The sequence below is a fragment of the Bos mutus genome, chromosome 10 (assembly GCF_027580195.1).
Source record: "Bos mutus isolate GX-2022 chromosome 10, NWIPB_WYAK_1.1, whole genome shotgun sequence".
Classification (NCBI taxonomy): domain Eukaryota; kingdom Metazoa; phylum Chordata; class Mammalia; order Artiodactyla; family Bovidae; genus Bos; species Bos mutus.
Genome location: NC_091626.1, coordinates 46648490 through 46666989, shown reverse-complemented (window position 1 = coordinate 46666989; position 18500 = coordinate 46648490). Strand labels below are relative to the sequence as shown.

Here is an 18500-nt window from a genome sequence, read left to right as displayed (position 1 = left end):
TTTGCATTAAAGGTAGTTTGAGTCTGCATATTCTAAAATATAGTAACTGTAATGTTTCCCTTTACCCAGGCCCACACAAAAATCTCACTTCGTTCGTGAAACTTCCTTAGAGCCAGTAATAAACTCTGCCTTATCTTTTATAACACTTACTGTATCATTCATTAGCCATATACTCCCATTGTGCAATTATCTCAAGTACATGCATTTTATCTTTCACATTAGTTAGAGTCATAAACTTTTATGACTCCTTCAAAGCACCTACTTCAGTGTTTTACACAAAAATGATTTGTTTGGCTCCTTGTAATGCCTAGGACCAAGGAAGTATTCAGCTATTTCTTCTGTTAATGTGGAGACTGAAAGTTTTATTAATGTCACTTTCCATCTGAGTTTATTTTAGATTGAAAAGAGAAAAGGGCATAATCCAACTGAAAAAGAGTAACAGATTAGGGATCTGAACCACCAAGCATTTGACGAATATTCCTTATGACAACTGAAAAATAAATTTATATAAAATTATATACACCTTAAATTCAGGATACTACAGTAAAAAAGAACTAGATATATTCTAGCCATAGTTTATTTCATGCCATATGTTTATCAGAATATAATTATCTTATCAGTCATGGTGATGATTTACTTAAGTCTTGTGCCAACGTGAACCTACTGAGGATGCAAGTCTGTACTCTGTAAGCAAAGTTGTCCTTTCTATCTTTGCTGTCTTAGAGATTTTTCACTTTTTAATAAGGACATACATGATGACTCCTTTTATTTCAGGTATATTCTAAGTGTTTTATAAATATTAACTTATTTAATCGCAACAGCCAGAGAAAACAAGTGCTGTTACTATACCCATTTTATGGCTGGGGAAATCAAAGCACAGAGAGGTCAAATAATTTGCCGAAGACCACACAGCTCACAACCAGAAAGAGACAGAGCTAGGATTCAACTTCAGGTCGTCTGACTTCAGTTGCTCTCTAGGTTTAGGTATGCCTAATGAGACTATGAAACTCTTCTTAGTACTGAGCCTGGCTGTGTTCTCCAGGTCTGGGAAAGATGTGTGTAAAAAATTAACCAGGCATTCTTAGTGTCACAGTTGATTGTGCCCACCTTATTGAAACATTTCTTCACCAAGCCACACTCTGGTTTCCTTCCCATCTCGCCTACTGTCTTCTCAATCTCCTTTTTGTAGCCTCTTCTCTTTTCAACCTTTTCTCTTGCTCAAGATAAAAAGCCTTATAGAGTCTTTCTTCCTCCCTCTTTCAGATCTTTCCTTATCCAAAAATAGTCTACGAATATTCTTGCTGTTCTGATTTCCTAATAGTCGAGGCAGGCTAAACATTCACTATATTAAGACCATGCATGTGTCCCCAGATCTACTTCTTTTCCTAAGTCTGGTTTTATAAATGCTGGTGATAAACCAAGTCTGATTTATATGATGCATCTTGTGTGTGAAATGTCTGTGACTCTAGGTATCTGATCAATCTTGAGAAATGGTAGCACGGCTAGTGTGACAATGTTTGAAGATAACCATTGCTAGTTTGATGATTGCCAGTTGCCATTAAATGAATTGTAAATTTTTTAAAAAATAAATAAAAATAGTCTTCTAAGCACTACCTAATGCTTTACCCTATTTGATTTTTCTTCATAGCACAATACTATATGAAATTATGTACATACTTATTTCACATGTATGTTTCTTGTACTAGCATGTAAGTTCCATAATGGGTTTCAGATCAGATCAGATCAGTCGCTCAGTCGTGTCCGACTCTTTGTGACCCCATGAATTGCAGCACGCCAGGCCTCCCTGTCCATCACCAGCTCCCAGAGTTCACTCAGACTCACGTCCATCAAGTCAGTGATGCCATCCAGCCATCTCATCCTCTGTCGTCCCCTTCTCCTCTTGCCCCCAATCCCTCCCAGCATCAGAGTCTTTTCCAATGAGTCAACTCTTCACATGAGGTGGCCAAAGTACTGGAGTTTCAGCTTTAGCATCATTCCTTCCAAAGAAATCCCAGGGCTGATCTCCTTCAGAATGGACTGGTTGGATCTCCTTGCAGTCCAAGGGACTCTCAAGAGTCTTCTCCAACACCACAGCTCAAAAGCATCAATTCTTCGGCACTCAGCCTTCACAGTCCAACTCTCACATCCATACCTGACCACAGGAAAAACCATAGCCTTGTTTAAATTTATCTTAATTTGGGTTCCTTTAAAATACTCTGTTTTCTTTTTACCTCTTCTTGCCTTCTTTTAAATTTTATTATTAATTTTGTTTAAATTAATTAATTTAATTATTTCAGTTTTACTCTCTGATTCTGTTGTTTTAGATAAATTAAAACATGCATGCTTAATCCATCATTTTTTAAGATCTAAAACAAAATTATTATCTTTCTCCTGGATAGCATAGGGAACTTAGAATGCTTTAACTCCTTAATTTTTTTTTTTGGCATACATCCTATTATTGTCTAGTATTTTAAATGCATCTTTTCTTGAAATCTGATAAGCATTATTACTACTTTTTACAGTCATTTAAAAAAATGTCTGTCCATACTTTCATCACTTTCTTTGCTTTTCTTTCTGCATCTCAAACATCCTCTCAAATCTTAGTCTCAGATTACCATCCTTTTGCTCAAACTTTCCATGTAGGTGAACTTTCTCAGTTTGGGTTAATTTAAACAAAACTCTTGAACTCTTCTTCAGGGGTGGTGCATTCTTTGACAGTTATTCAGGAATGGAAAAGGTGAGAATATTAATGTGAAAGTATCGTAATGCCCCATAACTGCACAATTCTATAGCTGAATTTAGAACATCTGATTGTGGACCAAAATAGCTCATTTATCATGCCACACTTCACCTTGGCTAGAAATATGTGCAAGCCAAAAAATAACAGAAGCCATACTTTGAGTTATGGTACTCAAATTTACAACTTCCCCTTTATTTCAAGCCCAGAGTTTTTTTCATTTAGGACAAGAACCAGTTAGCCTGAAGATGGTGAGTTGTAGCCTATCTTTTGTAAAAGGGGAATTGGAATAAAGGAGATGGAAAAGAACCAGTATACAGGCAGATCAGTTTCAGTAAAAAGTATATGTGGCTCAGTGGTAAAGAATCCGCCTGCAATGCAGTAGACACCAGTTTGATCCCTAGTTCAGGAAGACCCACTGGAGAAGGAAATGGCAATCTACTCCAATATTTTTGCCTGAAAAATTCCATGGACAGAGGAGCCTAGCAGGCTACAGTCCAAGGAGTTGCAAAAAAGTCGGACATGACTTAACAACTAAACAACAACATATGTATAACTATCTAGAAATTCATTCTTTTAAAATTGTTTGGTCCCTAATGCCGTCAAGAGGACTCCTGGAATGTCTTTTGTTCCCCTGGGAGTATCTATTTGAAAACACTAAACTACCATATAGCTTATGAAACCCACAAGGCTATTCCTACAAGGCCCTTGGGAAGAATGCAAAGATCAGAAAAATATATGTAGCCTTTCAATTTCATAAAACCAGCACATGGATCTTAAGAATGCAAGTAGCTCAGAAGATTGACACTAAGGTGAGTGACTGTTAAGAAACAATAAGGAACTAGCCAATAGTCAACAAAAGCATTTATTGCTACAAAACTACTTTGGACTGACTCAGATTACTTCCACAAAAGTTCAAGGGAATCAGAATAGTTAACATACAAACTCAGAACTATGCACTGAGTTCTCACTATACACTGAGTACACGATCTGTTAATTAACATAATCATGAAAAGCTGACTCTGAATTATGCCATTGTGTGTAGGAGTACCAGAAGGTGAAATTTCTGTGATTACAGCTCAGAGAAGGACTATTGTTATTTCATTTTAAAGCATCATCAACTTTTCAGGAAGCAAATAAAACAGATGGCTTAAGAGCAGGGTACACGTGAGAATCGTTTAAAAAGCTTGGTCAAATGCACGTGTCCAAATCCCACTGCACACTGACTAAGAATCTCCAGGGTGATTATTGTTGCCCACACTTAGTTAGGCACCACTGCTTTAGGGAATTTATTTCTAGAAAATCTGTTGCAGTCAAGACTTGCTGGAAAGAATTTCTTCACATTTAACCAATATTACAAATTTTACCAAACCCACTGTACTCTAGATCATTTTAATAGAGATTCCATTACCTTATATATAGAGGCAGGTCCTAGGTCTTTGTTCTTAATGATAAATTTGTAGTATAATTTTACTAAGAAAATTTGCAGACCAGGCATCATTCAGAATATCTGCTTGTTTCTTGGTTAAGCCATATAGAGGCCATTAAAGCTGGTCACAAAAGGTGCCCCACCAACAGATAGGACTAAAAGGCTGAAACTTACTGTAGAACGTAAAATGAAAGTTTAACCAACAAGAAACTTGATATATTTGACAATTTTGATTGCAAGATTAGGCAAAGAAGAAAGGGTTAGAGGAGGGTGGATTATATGGACTAAACTGGACAGTGGTCCAAGAAATAAGTCAGCTCTAGACTTGCACTGTCTCTCTTGACTCACATGATCTCTTTCAAATCATGTCTCCCTCTTTCATCTTTGAAGAGCACCTGATTGCACTGGGAAATTAGCTATATAATATATTGTCATGTAACTATCCCTGCTCACTAGCCCCTGGTTCAGAAATTAGTTGTATTGTCCATTCTGGCTGGAGCAGCAGAACCGGTTTCATCCCAGCAAATTGACCGGTTTTATCAGCAGGGCAGTGTAAGTGGTCAACACTGCAAGACTTTATAAACCAACCAGTATATTGCTGTTGTTCAATATGTTTGGTGATGAAGCCCTGGGAAAATTCTGCTGACCAGTCTCTCCAAGGAATCTTTTCGGGTCATTTTCAGCAGTATTCACTAACCTTCCACTTTGAACTCTGGCAGGTCCAGAAGAGGCACTTCAGACCTTCTGATATCTATAGGAGCTTAGTTTGAAAACTAAGCTTACTCCTTGGAAGAAAAATTATGACCAACCTAGACAGCGTATTGAAAAGCAGAGACATTACTTTGCCAGCAAAGATCAGTCTAGTCAAGGCTATGGTTTTCCCAGTAGTCATATATGGATGTGAGATTTGGACTATAAAGAAAGCTGAGGGCCAAAGAATTGATGCTTTTGAACTGTGGTGTTGGAGAAGACTCTTGAGAGTCCCTTGGACTGCAAGGAGATCCAACCAGTCCGTCCTAAAGGAAATCAGTCCTGAGTGTTCATTGGAAGGACTGATGCTGAAGCTGAAACTCCAATACTTTGGCCACCTGATGCAAAGAACTGACTCATTTGAAAAGACCCTGATGCTGGGAAAGATTGAAGGCAGGAGGAGAAGGGGACGACAGAGGATGAGATGGTTGGATGGTATCACTGACTCAATGGACATGAGTTTGAGTAAACTCCAGGAGTTGGTGATGGACAGGGAGGCCTGGCGTGCTGCAGTCCATGGGGTCGCAAAGAGTCGGACACGACTGAGCGACTGAACTGAACTGAGTTGAAAACATTGCCGTTTGTAGACCCTTGAACAATAGAGTGATAGTTGACAAGAGTTTGGGGAGTAAGAATTACTATGATGACCTAGATATTTGAGAGGCTGGAGAAATTGAAAATTTTCTATTGTGTTAATCCAAGCTTGAGGTGATGAAGACTGTGTAAGTTTTTACATTGCTGCTGTAACAAATAACCACAGCAAATTACCTCAGTGACTTAAACAATACAAATTTATTATCTTCAGTTCTTTAGTTAGAAAGTCTTGCATGGGTCTTACAAGGTAAAATCAAGGTGTTGGCAAGGTTGCAATCCTTTTTCTAAGAGGGAACCCATTTCCTTGCCTTTTCCAGCGTACAGAAGCTGAGCACATTCCCTGCCTGTGATCTCCACGCTTGATCTTTAAAAACAGCAGCAGCGGGTTACTCCTCATGCTGCTATATCTCTAGTTCTCTGATCGTAGTTGGGAACGTTTCTCCACTTTCAAGGACTCATTTGGTTAGACTGGACCCACCCAGATAATCCGGGATAATTCCTCTATCTCAGAGTTAGTAATCTTAATGACATCTGCCAAGTCCCTTTTACCATATAAGGTAATACACACATTTTCCAGGGGTCAAAGCGTAGACGTCATTGGGGGCCATTACTATGTTTATCATAAACACCTAGAATGGATATTTTAGACAATCAATAGGACTTCCTGTTCAGCTGGATTGATGGCCCAAAGCGTTGATTTGGTAGGCTTCCGAGGTGGTGCCGTGGTAAAAGAATCCGCCTGCCAATGCAAGAGACACAAGAGACGTGGGTTCGATCCCTGGGTCAGGAAGATCTCTTGGAGCAGAAAATGGGCAATCCACTCCATATATTCTTGCCTGGAAAACTCCATGGACAGAGGAGCCTGGCGAACCATAGTCCATGGGGTCACAGACAGTTGGATATGAATGAGCACAGTAGCAGCAGAGTCAATTTGTTATGGAAATAGGGTGGAAGAGGTAGGAGAAGATCAAGTGTTAGTTGTTTGGGTAACTTCACCCCTGTTCAACCAGTCTAAGACATATGAAAGCCTGGCTGCCTGCTGCCTTTAAGGGAACCACCTGGTTGTTGTGAAAGCATGGGTGTCTTGTGGAAGCTTCCAGATCTGAGATCAATAAGCCTTACGAAAGCAGACCTTTCCCCCCACCCCAAATGTTCCCAGGGATAGGATTAATATCTCACCTTCTCTGAGAGCACTGATGCCTCTCTCATTGGCACCCAGTTGCCAGAAAGCATCTGCCTCTTTTTTCTCCTCTTCCCTCACACAGGCCTGGTCTTGGTCAGGCTTACTCCCTGGATGGAGCAACGGAAGGGCGCAGGGTATGGAGAATGACTGCGGATGCAGAAATCGATGCTGGGGCCACACTGGAATTGGTCTGGGAGTGGAGGACCCATGGGGTAGTTGATTTGGGTGGAGGTGAATGGTGTGGCCATCATTCTGAGTAGAATGTGAGCACCACAGTCTTTCTATAACACTGAGGGTGGCTCCAGGAAAAAGGATGCCTAGTTAAGACACTACCTCAGACAGTTCTGATCTCTTTATTTCTCAGTCTCGTTGGTTGCACCTGATTTCCTCCATGACATTAAACAACTGCTGTATGATTTTTCTGTTGGTAGCACACAATTTTTCCAAATTAAAAAAAAAGAAAGACAGGAACAAAAAGGTTATGCTTTTCATCTGTGTCTGTGTAAACAAACCCAGTAATTACCATAACTCAAATTGCTGCTGAAACTCTCCATGTTTTAATGTGCACACGGTTGCTCTTGCTACTAAATCTCTGCATATATCCTGGGAAGTTAATCCTGAATTAGGAAACAGAAAAACTGATTAAAATAAAACTGGGCCAAGTCCATGATTTTTATATTCATAAGATTCAAAATTTCTGTGAGGAAATGTGCAATGCAAATTGAATTATCTTCCAGAGTAATAATAAAGAAGAAACCAAGACAATGGTAAAATATGGGCATCCATGCAGAGAGATGTATGAACTAGGCTTGCTGTGGTTTGGCTGATTGTAATTTAATATTCTGTCCTTCTGAAACAACCTGTTCTAACCTGGCTGCAGAAACTCAGTTCTCTTCAATATGAAGTGAACATTACCTAGTTTTGATGTGGCAATATTTCCTCAAATTCTACACTTTTATCAAAAGAGGTTTTTCACTGAACATTGTTAGTACTCACAAGTGTTCTAATCGCTGTCTTTCCTGATTGCCTTTAGGATAAAAGAGCAATTGTACATGTTCAAAGAAAAGACAGAAGGGTGAAAGTTCACTGTTTTTGTGCCTATTGGCATTGGGTAGGTGAAACTGAGTATTAAGGAAATAATGTAGAAAATTCAGGTCTCCACATTTTCTTCTAATCTTTAATCACTGAGTCAGATCTGACTCTTTTTGAGACTCCATAGACTGTAGCCTGCCAGGCTCGTCTGTCCATGGAATTTTCCAGGCAAAAATATTGGAGTGGGTTGCCATTTCCTCCTCCAGGGGATCTTCCTGACCTAGGGATTGAGCCCATGTCTCCTGCATTGGCAGGTGGGTTCTTTACCACTGAGCCACCAGGGAAGCCCTTTCTTTTAATGAATTGGGCTAATTTTCAGGTCTCTACTATGTATCTTTCTTTATTCCCTCTGTATCCAGTCTTATCCCTCTTTGTCCTGCTTTCTGTCTGGGGAGGCTGACCTGTAGGGACTTCATCAATGAGCTCTCTTGCTCTCCGGCGGCTTGCTTTTGGGTTTGGCAATAGAGAACCCCAGCAGGAGGTCAGAGGTAGAGGGGAGGGTAACGTCAGAGCTCCTCTGGGTGGCTGTGTCACTCCACTGAAGATGGCTGCTTTTGTTATGGCTGCCCTTTCTCCAAGCTCTGGAAACTGTTTTCTCTCCCTTTCCCTTCAGGCCTAGCACTGTTATAAGCTTCAAGATACCGTACTCCCCTGTGTGGTTCTGGTTTCCCATATCTTGTGAAACCTTTATAAATACCCCTTTGGTAAACACTCCTCAAATTTTTCCAACTTGACTGAACTCTGTTTCATATTTCAACCTTTACAGAGACAGAATCTGATTCACCTAACGCTGTATCTAAATTCTTTTCACATCCTGGGGTCCACAAACATCTCTTACCAGAACTGCTAAGTAATCTTGCTGCGTCTACTTTTTAATGCTCAAAATCTAAAAGCTTCTCATCACAAATATAATAAAATCCAAATTCCCGACCATGACCCAGGGCCCTTTGTATTCAGACTCTTTAAAAAAAAATTATGTATTTATTTACTTTTGGCTGTGCTGGGTCTTCATTGCTGTGCAGACTTTTCTCTAGTTGCAGAGATCGGGGGCTAGTCTCTAGTTGTGGTACACAGGTTTCTCATCGTGGTGACTTCTGTTCTGCAGTGCGTGGGCTCTAGGGCACGTGATCTTCAGTAGCTGTGGCTGCTGGGCTCTGGAGTACAGGCTCAGTGGCTGTGGGGCATGAACTTTGTTGCTCCATGGCATGTGGGATCTTCCTGAACCAGGGATCAAAAACGTGTGTCTCCTGCATGGGCAGGCAGATTCTTGACCGCTGAGGCACCAGGGAAGCCCTAATCAGACTCTTAACATTCAGCTTCAACTAGAGTCACATTCATCTCATAGGCTCTGCTGCTGCTGCTGCTGCTGCGTCGCTTCATTCTCTTTTGTCTAAGGACCTTTGTCTATGTTGGTCACTCTGCCAGGGGTGTTCTGCTTCCTGCTCTTCTTATGGTTAGCACTGTCAAAGACAAAATAATGAATCAGTGAGGAGGTGAATTTTATTCAGGCTGTTGCAATAGGGGAAACCCTCAGATCTGAAGATTGGAGTATACATTAATTTTGCTGTCGTTGCTATAACAGACCATTGCAAAACTGGTGGCTTTAAAGAATAGAAAGCTATTCTATTATAGTTCTGCAGGCCAGAAATCTGAATTGAATCTTAGCGTGGCTAAAATCAAGATATTGGCAGGACTGTGCTGCCTATGGAAGGTCCATGCGAGACTGATCCCTTCCTTTTTCCCACATCTAGAACTGAGTTCCTTGTCTCATGGTTCCTTCCTCTGTCTTCAAAACCGGTGATGTAGTATTTTTTCTCTGACTCTGTTTCTATCATATGGCTGCCTTCTCTTTTATCTACAGTTGTCTCCTTCTGCAACCCTCCTACAAGGATACTTGTGATTCTACTTAGGGTCTAACCAGATAATCTGGATCACTGTCTCACTCAACCTCATTAACAACATCTGCAAAAGCCCTTTTTCTGTGAAAGGTAACATATACATAGATTTCAAGGATTAGGACATGAATACCTTGGCGGGCTCTTATTTAGCCTACTGCGCCATGTCTCAGGAGGGGGATTGTACTAGATTTTATAGGAAGGAGCAGACAAGTTACAGGTGGAGTCATTTATAGTTGGGATTGTTTTTTTTCAATCAAAGAAAGCTTCAGTGAAACAAAAAGTGTTTATCTGGTTTCAGGGGAACAAACAATTCTAATCTTGGCTAATTATTCATGAGACAAGAAAGTTAGAGATCTCTGACTTTTGTCAACAAAAGGAGAATGGTCTGGATTTGGCCTTGTCACCAAAAACAGGAACCACTTACAAATCTTATGGGAGTCATGAGAAAGAGTGGACAGCAAGCCTTAGCTAAGCTTTGTGGGGAGTGATGGCTCATTACAGGTAGTCATTTTCTAGAACACAGAAGGATGGGGAAATTGGAGAAGAAAACACTGAGATTTCTTAATCATCATTGTTTTCTAGTATCCAAGGGGGTCACATAAAAGTTCAGCACTGTTATCATCTTCTCATCCTTAAATCTATTTTCATAGATGCCCTCCCTCCCTAAATACCCTGTGTAAGTACTGCCCTTTCTGTTATTCTCTGTCATGCTTTTCTCTTTATTTCCTTCACAGTATTTTTTATAACCCATAATTATTTTGTATGCTTGTTTGCTTGTCTCTGTGTACCATAAACTTTTTGAGGCCAGAGAAGATGGTTATTTTAAGAGCTTAGAACAGTGTGTCTGCATATCCTTAGAGCCTGGCACATTTTGGTTGAATTGACCAAAGAAGCAATACCAGATGGCCAGCAAACTCACTGGTAGTGAAATAAGTGAGGATAAAAATAATGGTGAGATAAACAAGGAGAGCATTCTAGGCAGCAGGACCCACATATTCAGAGACACACAGTGGAGGGTGTGGAATGTGCTACATGGCTGGCATGGGATAGGGCTGAGGCTGGTGGGCTTAGCTCCACTGTGAGTCAAAAATCAGACCTCCAAGGAGGTGGAGGGGGAATACTTCCTATTCCCCTCAGTGCCTGCATCCATTCATCCTTCCAACAAATCTTTCTGAATGTATTCAATTTGGTAGGCACTGGTCTAGACTTTGGGGACAGAGCAGAGAACAGACCAGACAAAAACTAGTCTGACAGTAAATAGAAGAAGTAATTAAAATAAATTGTGCTGAATGTTAAAGAGAATAGCACAACACGAGAGTGAGATGTGGAATGTAGGCTTGCAGTTTAGAGAAAGTGCCCAAGGAAGGCCTCAGTGAGAATATGCTATCTGCCAGATATAGGATTCCCCAGTGACTCAGTGGTAAAGAACCCGCCTGCCACTGCCGGAGACGCAGGAGATGTGGGTTCAATCCCTGGGTTGGGAAGATCCCCTGGAAGAGGAAATGGCACCCATTCCAGTATTCTTCCTGGGATAATCCCATGGACAGAGGAGCCTGGTAGGTTACAGCACATGGGGTTGCAAAGAGTTGGACACGACTGAGCACACACACAGGTGTGGGACTGAGGGTGGAGGCCATTTAACCAACCTTGAAGGAAGCGGCATTTGGGAGAAAGGCATTCTAGGCAGAGATCACAGCAAGCACTCAGGTCCTGAGGTACAAACTCACCTGTAAGAAGGCTGGTGTGGCCTAAACAGAGTGATGGGAGGATAGACATTGTAGAAGATAAGGTTACAGAGGCAGGGACTGAGGGTTGCAGTTGTAGGGCCTTAGAAGCTTTTGTAAGGACAGTGGCTTTTCCAGTGAGTGAAATGGGAAACCATTGGAATATTTTGGTAAGAGGAGTGACATGCCCTATTTCATTGAACAGGATTGCCTGGGCTGCTATTTTGATAAGAGACAGAAGAGGATCAAGGCCTGAGGCAGGAAGACTGTGCAGGAGGCTACTCCGTGATCCAGGAAGACCCTTCAGGAGGCTACTCTGTGATCCAGGTAAGAGATGACGGTAGTAGCACAGAGCAGGAGGTAGCGGTGGGAATGATGAGAAATGGTTTGATTCTGGATGTACTCTGAAGCCAGTAGGATTTGCTGGTGGATCAGATGTGAAATAAGGGAGAGAAGTCAAGGATGACTACAAGATTTATGGCAAGGATGGGGTTGCCATTTACTGATATTTGGAAAAGCGCTAAAATAGCATCTTTGGAAAGGAAGATCAGCTTGGAATACATCACTTCCAAGGTGCACAAGTAATACTTTAAAAAATAGAACTCATTTTGAAAATGTTCCTGTGATTAGGAAATTATAGAACTGGTAATCATATCTCTCCAATGTGCTGGTTGTGTTAGTTTAATATCTTTCAAGACATGTGATTGCTTACTTCTCTGAGCTCCTCACCTTCCCTGAGAAATTTCTACCACTTCTTTGTTGGGAGAAGTACAACAGGAAACTTAGAAAATTTAAGTGTGTAACTGCTTTGGAAATAACAACAGGAAAGTCTGCAGGTGAAATCTCTCCTTTTCCTCATCTCTTGGTCTTCCGAAAGAGCAGCTGAACTGAACTTGGAAGCTGAGGAAAGCCACCAGCTTTGGGGAGATGGCTGCTTAAGAGCAGAACCCTGGCTTTGGCCCCCAGGGCTCTGCAGCTAAGTCCATAACTCGGCAGTTACTGTGTCTTTCTCTAAAAAGTTAACTGCCTAGCTTTGACCCTGAACAACTGTATGCAGAGAGATCTTCCAGGCTGAGATGGATAGCCTCGGCTCCTTGCTCCAGGCTTCACTGCTTGTCACTTTCTCTGAAGTGATCCACTCATAACCTGGACCCTGGCCTCAGCTTCTGAGTTCTTCCACACTCCTTATCTTGAACTGCCCAACTTGAAAATATACTCTTTAAGTCTCACCCAAGAGCTCCGTACACCTGCTTCACTGCAGAGTCGTTCCATGTAAATTAATTTTCCAGGTATCTGAAGCTTAGCCATCCTTCGATGTCAATTACATGAAGGGAAATTTTTCCGAGGCTGAACTGTAAACATTCCTGCTTTCTTAACCAGAGCGCATAAAACAAAACTGAACTTGTCAGGCATTAGGCTGTCTTCCCACCAAGTGATGATGTCCTCAGGCTCTAGTGAAGTATCTGGAGTCTGTGCCTCTTACACTTACAGCCTCAAGCCGCTGTGTTTTTGAGGCTTGTATTTCCTTTTTAAAAACATTTTTGATGTTTTGCTGCACCATCCCTGCTGTCATTTTTTGCTAGTTACTGCTTGTTTATTTGGATACTTCACAGACCATTTTTAACTTATCTGATTCCAAGCTTGGGTCTTAGTAACTGATATGTGTTCTTTAGAAATGTGAGATAGCATTTGCGGTTATCAGAATTGTAAGATGGCCCCTTCCATGCTCACATCCTATGAAATCTCCTCCCCTTGAATCTGAGCTCGACTTACGAGTATGATGGGATTGCCATTCCAATGACTAGGTTACCTATGTGTTTGGCAAAGTGAAGGGACTTTGATTATATAATTAGAGTCTCGTGATCAGTTAACTTCAAGTTAGAAGGAAGATTGACCCAGGTATGGCTGACTTAAGCAGGGAAGCCCTTTGAAAGATGACCTAGAGGTAGGAGGTTTCCTCTCCTGTTGGCCTTCAAGAAGCAAATGACCGTGAGTTCTATAGCAGCAAGAAAATGAATTTGACCAGCAAATGCATAAGCTTGGAAGAGGACCCCAAGCCTCAGATAAGAACAAAGCCCTGGACTTGCCTGGTGGTACTGTTAAGTCACTTCAGTCGTGTCCGACTCTGTGCGACCCCACAGATGGCAGCCCACCAGGCTCCCCTGTCCCTGGGATTCTCCAGGCAAGAACACTGGAGTGGGTTGCCATTTCCTTCTCCAATGCATGAAAGTGAAAAGTGAAAGTGAAGTCGCTCAGTCGTGTCCGACTCTTCACAACCCCATGGACCGCAGCCTACCAGGCTCCTCCATCCATGGGAGTTTCCAGGCAAGAGTACTGGAGTGGGGTGCCATTGCCTGGTGGTACAGTGGATAAGAATCCACCTGACAATGCAGGAGACGTGGGTTCAATCCTTGCTCTAGGAAGATCCCACATGTCATGGAGCTACAAAGTCTGTGCACCACAGCTACTGAGCCCTTGCTTTAGAGCCCACAAGTCAAAACTACTGAGCCCTCATGCCACAACTGCTGAAGCCAAAGTGCCTAGAACCTGTGCTTTGCAACAAGGGAAGCCACAGCAGGAAGCCTGCACACCACAGTGAAGAGTTGCCCCTGCTCAGCACAACTAGAGAAAGCCTGCATGCAGCAACGAAGACCCATCACAACCAAAAATTAATTAAAAAAAAACAAAAAACACAGCCCTGACCAACACCTTGACCTCAGAGTTGTGAAACCCTGAGCAGAAAATCCAGTTAAGCTGTGCCTGTACTCTCAACCATAGAAACTGTGAGATAATAAATGGGTATTGTTTTATGCTGATACATTTGTGATAATTTATTATGCAGCAACAGAAAACTAATACAGCACCCTATTTGGATTTTGTATTTGAAAGGGTAAAAGCATACTGCACTTTGCAATGCATGGGTTCATACAAACTTAATCACATTATTATAATTACCCATCCTACTATGCATAATATCAATTCTGAGTTTTATTCTGCTCAGGAAATAAAACTCTAGAACCTATTAAAATTATATTTGTCCATTCCTGAGCCTCAGCAAATAAAATATGCAAGGCAGTAGTGGTAAATTCAATTCAACATTTCTCTTCTCTACTACTTTTTCTACCCAGGAGGGAGTCATAAGTTAGAAAAACAAAATCTACGAAAAAAAAAAAAGCCCAAATGGAACACAGTTAAACTTATCAGTGGCTGTGTGGTGGGATCAACTTTTCCTACAGTGATATTTTAGCTACTTATGTTATAAATAAGTGCAACAAAATATAATGGTATAATATCTCATATTTTTGAGTACTTTATAAAACTTTTAAAAGTTTATTTCATATGACCTTCACAATATATGTCACCTCAAACATGAATTAATAACCAAACACAGCCTAGCAAGCTAGTAACTTGTTAATTTATGTATTTGATTTTTTAAATATTGTTTTTGCATAATAACAGCTGTCCCTCGTTAATCTTGTTTTCTCTCCAGATTCAATCCTTAACTTGTTTCTTGTGCATTTTTCTAGAGGTATTCTATGCAGTTACAAATAGATATTCAAACATGATACATTACTTTTGGGAATTTGTATTTTACTAACAATTGATATATTTTGTTGGAATTGAACAATTTACCAGGATAGAGTTTTAAAGGACATTCTCCCAAGTTGTACCCATAGTTCCTTGCTCATTTGTAAATTTGTGTATTTAAATTTTATCCTTTGACTTTCCTTCTTTTTTTCTTTTAGCAATAGCAACAAACAGCACTTGAGTTTATCAAGTGCAGTTTGTGTCTGTTCTAAAAAAATAATGTCGAACAGTTAAGTATTTACCACAAAGTACTCAGTTTTTAATACACAAGATCTCGTTTTCTTGTAACAACCCCCAAAGGCAGATCTTTTAATAATGCTCGTGTTACATAGGAGAAAATGGTTCTTCAGCAGGCCAGGTAATAAGCCTTCCACTAGTAAGAGGGAAAACTGAGACTCAGCTCCTCTCTTTCTGACTCCAGAACCTCAGCTTTTGATGTTACCTCCCCGCTTTTCTTCCTTAATGTCTTCTTCATGCTTTCCCTTAGTTACTTCTTACAGTTTCTAAATTCTTGAATGGATCATTAATTTTCACTTTCCTTATTTATTGATAAATCCATTTATGGATATAAATCTACCTCCAAGCCTGCTTTATCAGCATAAAATACATTTTGTTATGTGGAATTCTCAATGTCATTTTTGCTAAATAGTCAAATGTGTTCTTTCTTTCTTTTTTAAAATGTTGTTTATATATTTATTTCTGGCTCTGCTGGGTTTTCACTGCTGCTTGGGCTTTCTCTAGCTGCAGCAAATGGGGGCTAATTTCTAGCTGTGGTGCTTGGGCTTCTACCTGTCGTGGCTTCTCTTGTGAAGCACAGGCTCTGGGCGCGCAGGCTTCAGAAGTCTCTAGGGCACAGGCCCACTGGTTGCGGGCGCAGGCTTCAGTAGTCTCTAGGGCACAGGCCCAGTGGCTGTGGTGCACAGGCTTAGCTGCGCCACAACATGTGGGATTCTCCCAGACCAGGGATTGAACCTGTCTCTCCTGCATTGGCAAGTGGATTTTTGACCACTGAGCCATGAGGAAAGCCCTATTTCTTTCTTTTTTGACCTGAAATAATTAGAAATTTATTTTTGCAGTAAGGTTTTTCATGTTGTTTATATATTTGTATATATGATTAGTTTTATTTATTGTGATAAAAGTGCAATATTTCCTATTTCTACATTTTAGAATTAACTGAGTTATCTAATATGTAATTTGTTTTTATAAACATTCTATAGATTTCTAAAAGATAGTGTAGTCTTTGTGAGTGAGCATTATGTACCTATTAAATCCATTTTTAAAAAATGTAGTTTGAATTCTTCTATACTTGATCTGTCAAAGGTAGTGATATAGGTGAGGTGTTTCCTAAGAAAATTGGCTTTTGTAGTGACTCTCCTCATATTCAGCAATTCTTATATTATTTATGTCAATATGATATATTATTATATTTACATAAAGTTCCATTTTATCATAGCTATATTGTGACTGTATATCTTTTATAAATATAAAAATGATGCTCTCTTGTCCTCCCTAATTCTTTTAATCTTAAACTTTGAAATTAAGATTATCAACTCTATTCTTTTGTTTCAATGTCTCTATATATCTTTATTTATTCTTTTGTTTTTAACCTTTTTTGATATATAATTTAGAATATTATGCTAGCAGATAGAATACTGTTTAATTTTGTTTTATTAGTAAATTTGAGAGTCTGTTAAAAAAGATGCACACATTTGTGTTTTCTGTTTATTTCTTGTATGTTTGTCTTCTATTCTATAACATGATTTCTCTTTTTTTAATGATAATTTTTTTCTGACATTTTGGGACTATTTTTTCCCTCTTTTTATGTTCTTTAATGCATCAGGATTTACACACAATGTTTTAAATTCTGTTAGGAGACAAATTTAAGCTATTAGAAAACTGTACTAGAACCCAGAATTATCAAAATTATTAATGCCAATGAGAAAATAGTGTCCATCGATCTTCCCCTGTGAGAAATACTGAGTCATTAGTGCTCCTCCTGTTCTGTGGAGAAACAGACATAAACTGAGTGGACAGGTGAAGAGAAGAGTGGGACTCTGAAGTGGAACTAAATTTATTTCACTTATCTTTCCCCTTTTTTTGTATGCATAGGAACGATATATGACTTAAAATTCTATACCTGCATAAGCCTAAAAATTATATCTCAATATAACAAAATGCTAAGTGATAGAATATTATATAATAGTTTAAACAGCAGAGATTTTTATTCCTTAATGGGCCCTAAAATCGGAGAAGGCGATGGCAACCCACTCCAGTACTCTTGCCTGGAAAATCCCATGGATGGAGGAGGCTGGTAGGCTGCAGTCCATGGGGTCGCTACAAGTCGGACACGACTGAGCGACTTCACTTTCATGCATTGGAGAAGGAAATGGCAACCCACTCCAGTGTTCTTGCCTGGAGAATCCCAGGGACGGGGGAGCCTGGTGGGCTGCCGTCTATGGGGTTGCACAGAGTCAGACACGACTGAAGTGACTTAGCAGCAGCAGGGCCCTAAAATAGTGTGTTTAGAATGGTGTTGTAGATAAGATGAAGGAACATATTGTATGTTCATTTTGAAAACATTTTTTTTCTGCATTAAAAAAGGGAGACAGAGGTGGTCATTTGCACCATCAGAAATCCTAACGAGGTAAGAATGACCAGCATACCTTACCTGAGTGAGTGAAAGTCACTCAGTTGTGTCCAGCTCTTTGTGAAACCATAGACTGTAGCCCTCCAGTCTACTCTGTCCATGGGATTTTCCAGGCAAGAATACTGGAGTGATTTGCCATGCTCTCCTCCAGGGGATCTTTCCAACCCAGGGATCGAACCCAGGTCTCCTGCATTGCAGGCAGATTCTATATCGTCTGAGCCACCAGGGATGCCCACACCTTCCCTGGAGAGATTTTACCTGTAGATCAGAGCTGGCACACTCTGGGGCAGCTGCTGGCCCCAGGGGAATGCCTGTGTCAGTTGCTTGGGCCTGAGCCCTCTTGGTTTGACCTCTTGACTCTTACTGCAACTCATGGAGATACCCTGATCTGTCAGCAACTGGGACATCTGAGTCACACCCAAAGAGGAATTTCTCCTGTTCTCCACTTGGGAATCCAGACAGATTTCATCCTTATGTCAGTGTGTCCCCAGCATCTCTGCAGAAGAAAATGGAAATATCAAGGTGGACTGGCTCCAGGTGAACTGTGGGAGGCAGCAAGGAGCCTGTAGATGCTCAGTCTGACAACAAGCAGATGTGCCGATCTTCTGTGATGGACACAGTGACCTCCACCTCACCACCTGATTATCGTTACAATCCTTCTATTTAACTTTAGCTAAAGGTCTCATTGGAGAAGGCAATGGCAACCCACTCCAGTACTCTTGCCTGGAAAATCCCATGGGCAGAGGAGCCTGGTAGACTGCAGTCCATGAAGTCGCGAAGAGTCGGACACAACTGAGCGACTCGACTTTTCACTTTGCACTTTCATGCTTTGGAGAAGGAAATGGCAACCCACTCCAG

At 40.7% G+C, this 18500-nt stretch overlaps 1 non-coding gene across 1 annotated transcript; it reads left to right on the top strand.

The window, feature by feature from the left end:
* Nucleotides 1–1286: 1286 nt before the first annotated feature.
* Nucleotides 1287–1418, top strand: LOC138989614 (small nucleolar RNA SNORA72). The gene has a single exon (XR_011465872.1). It is a non-coding gene; the product is annotated as a small nucleolar RNA SNORA72 (small nucleolar RNA).
* Nucleotides 1419–18500: the final 17082 nt, after the last annotated feature.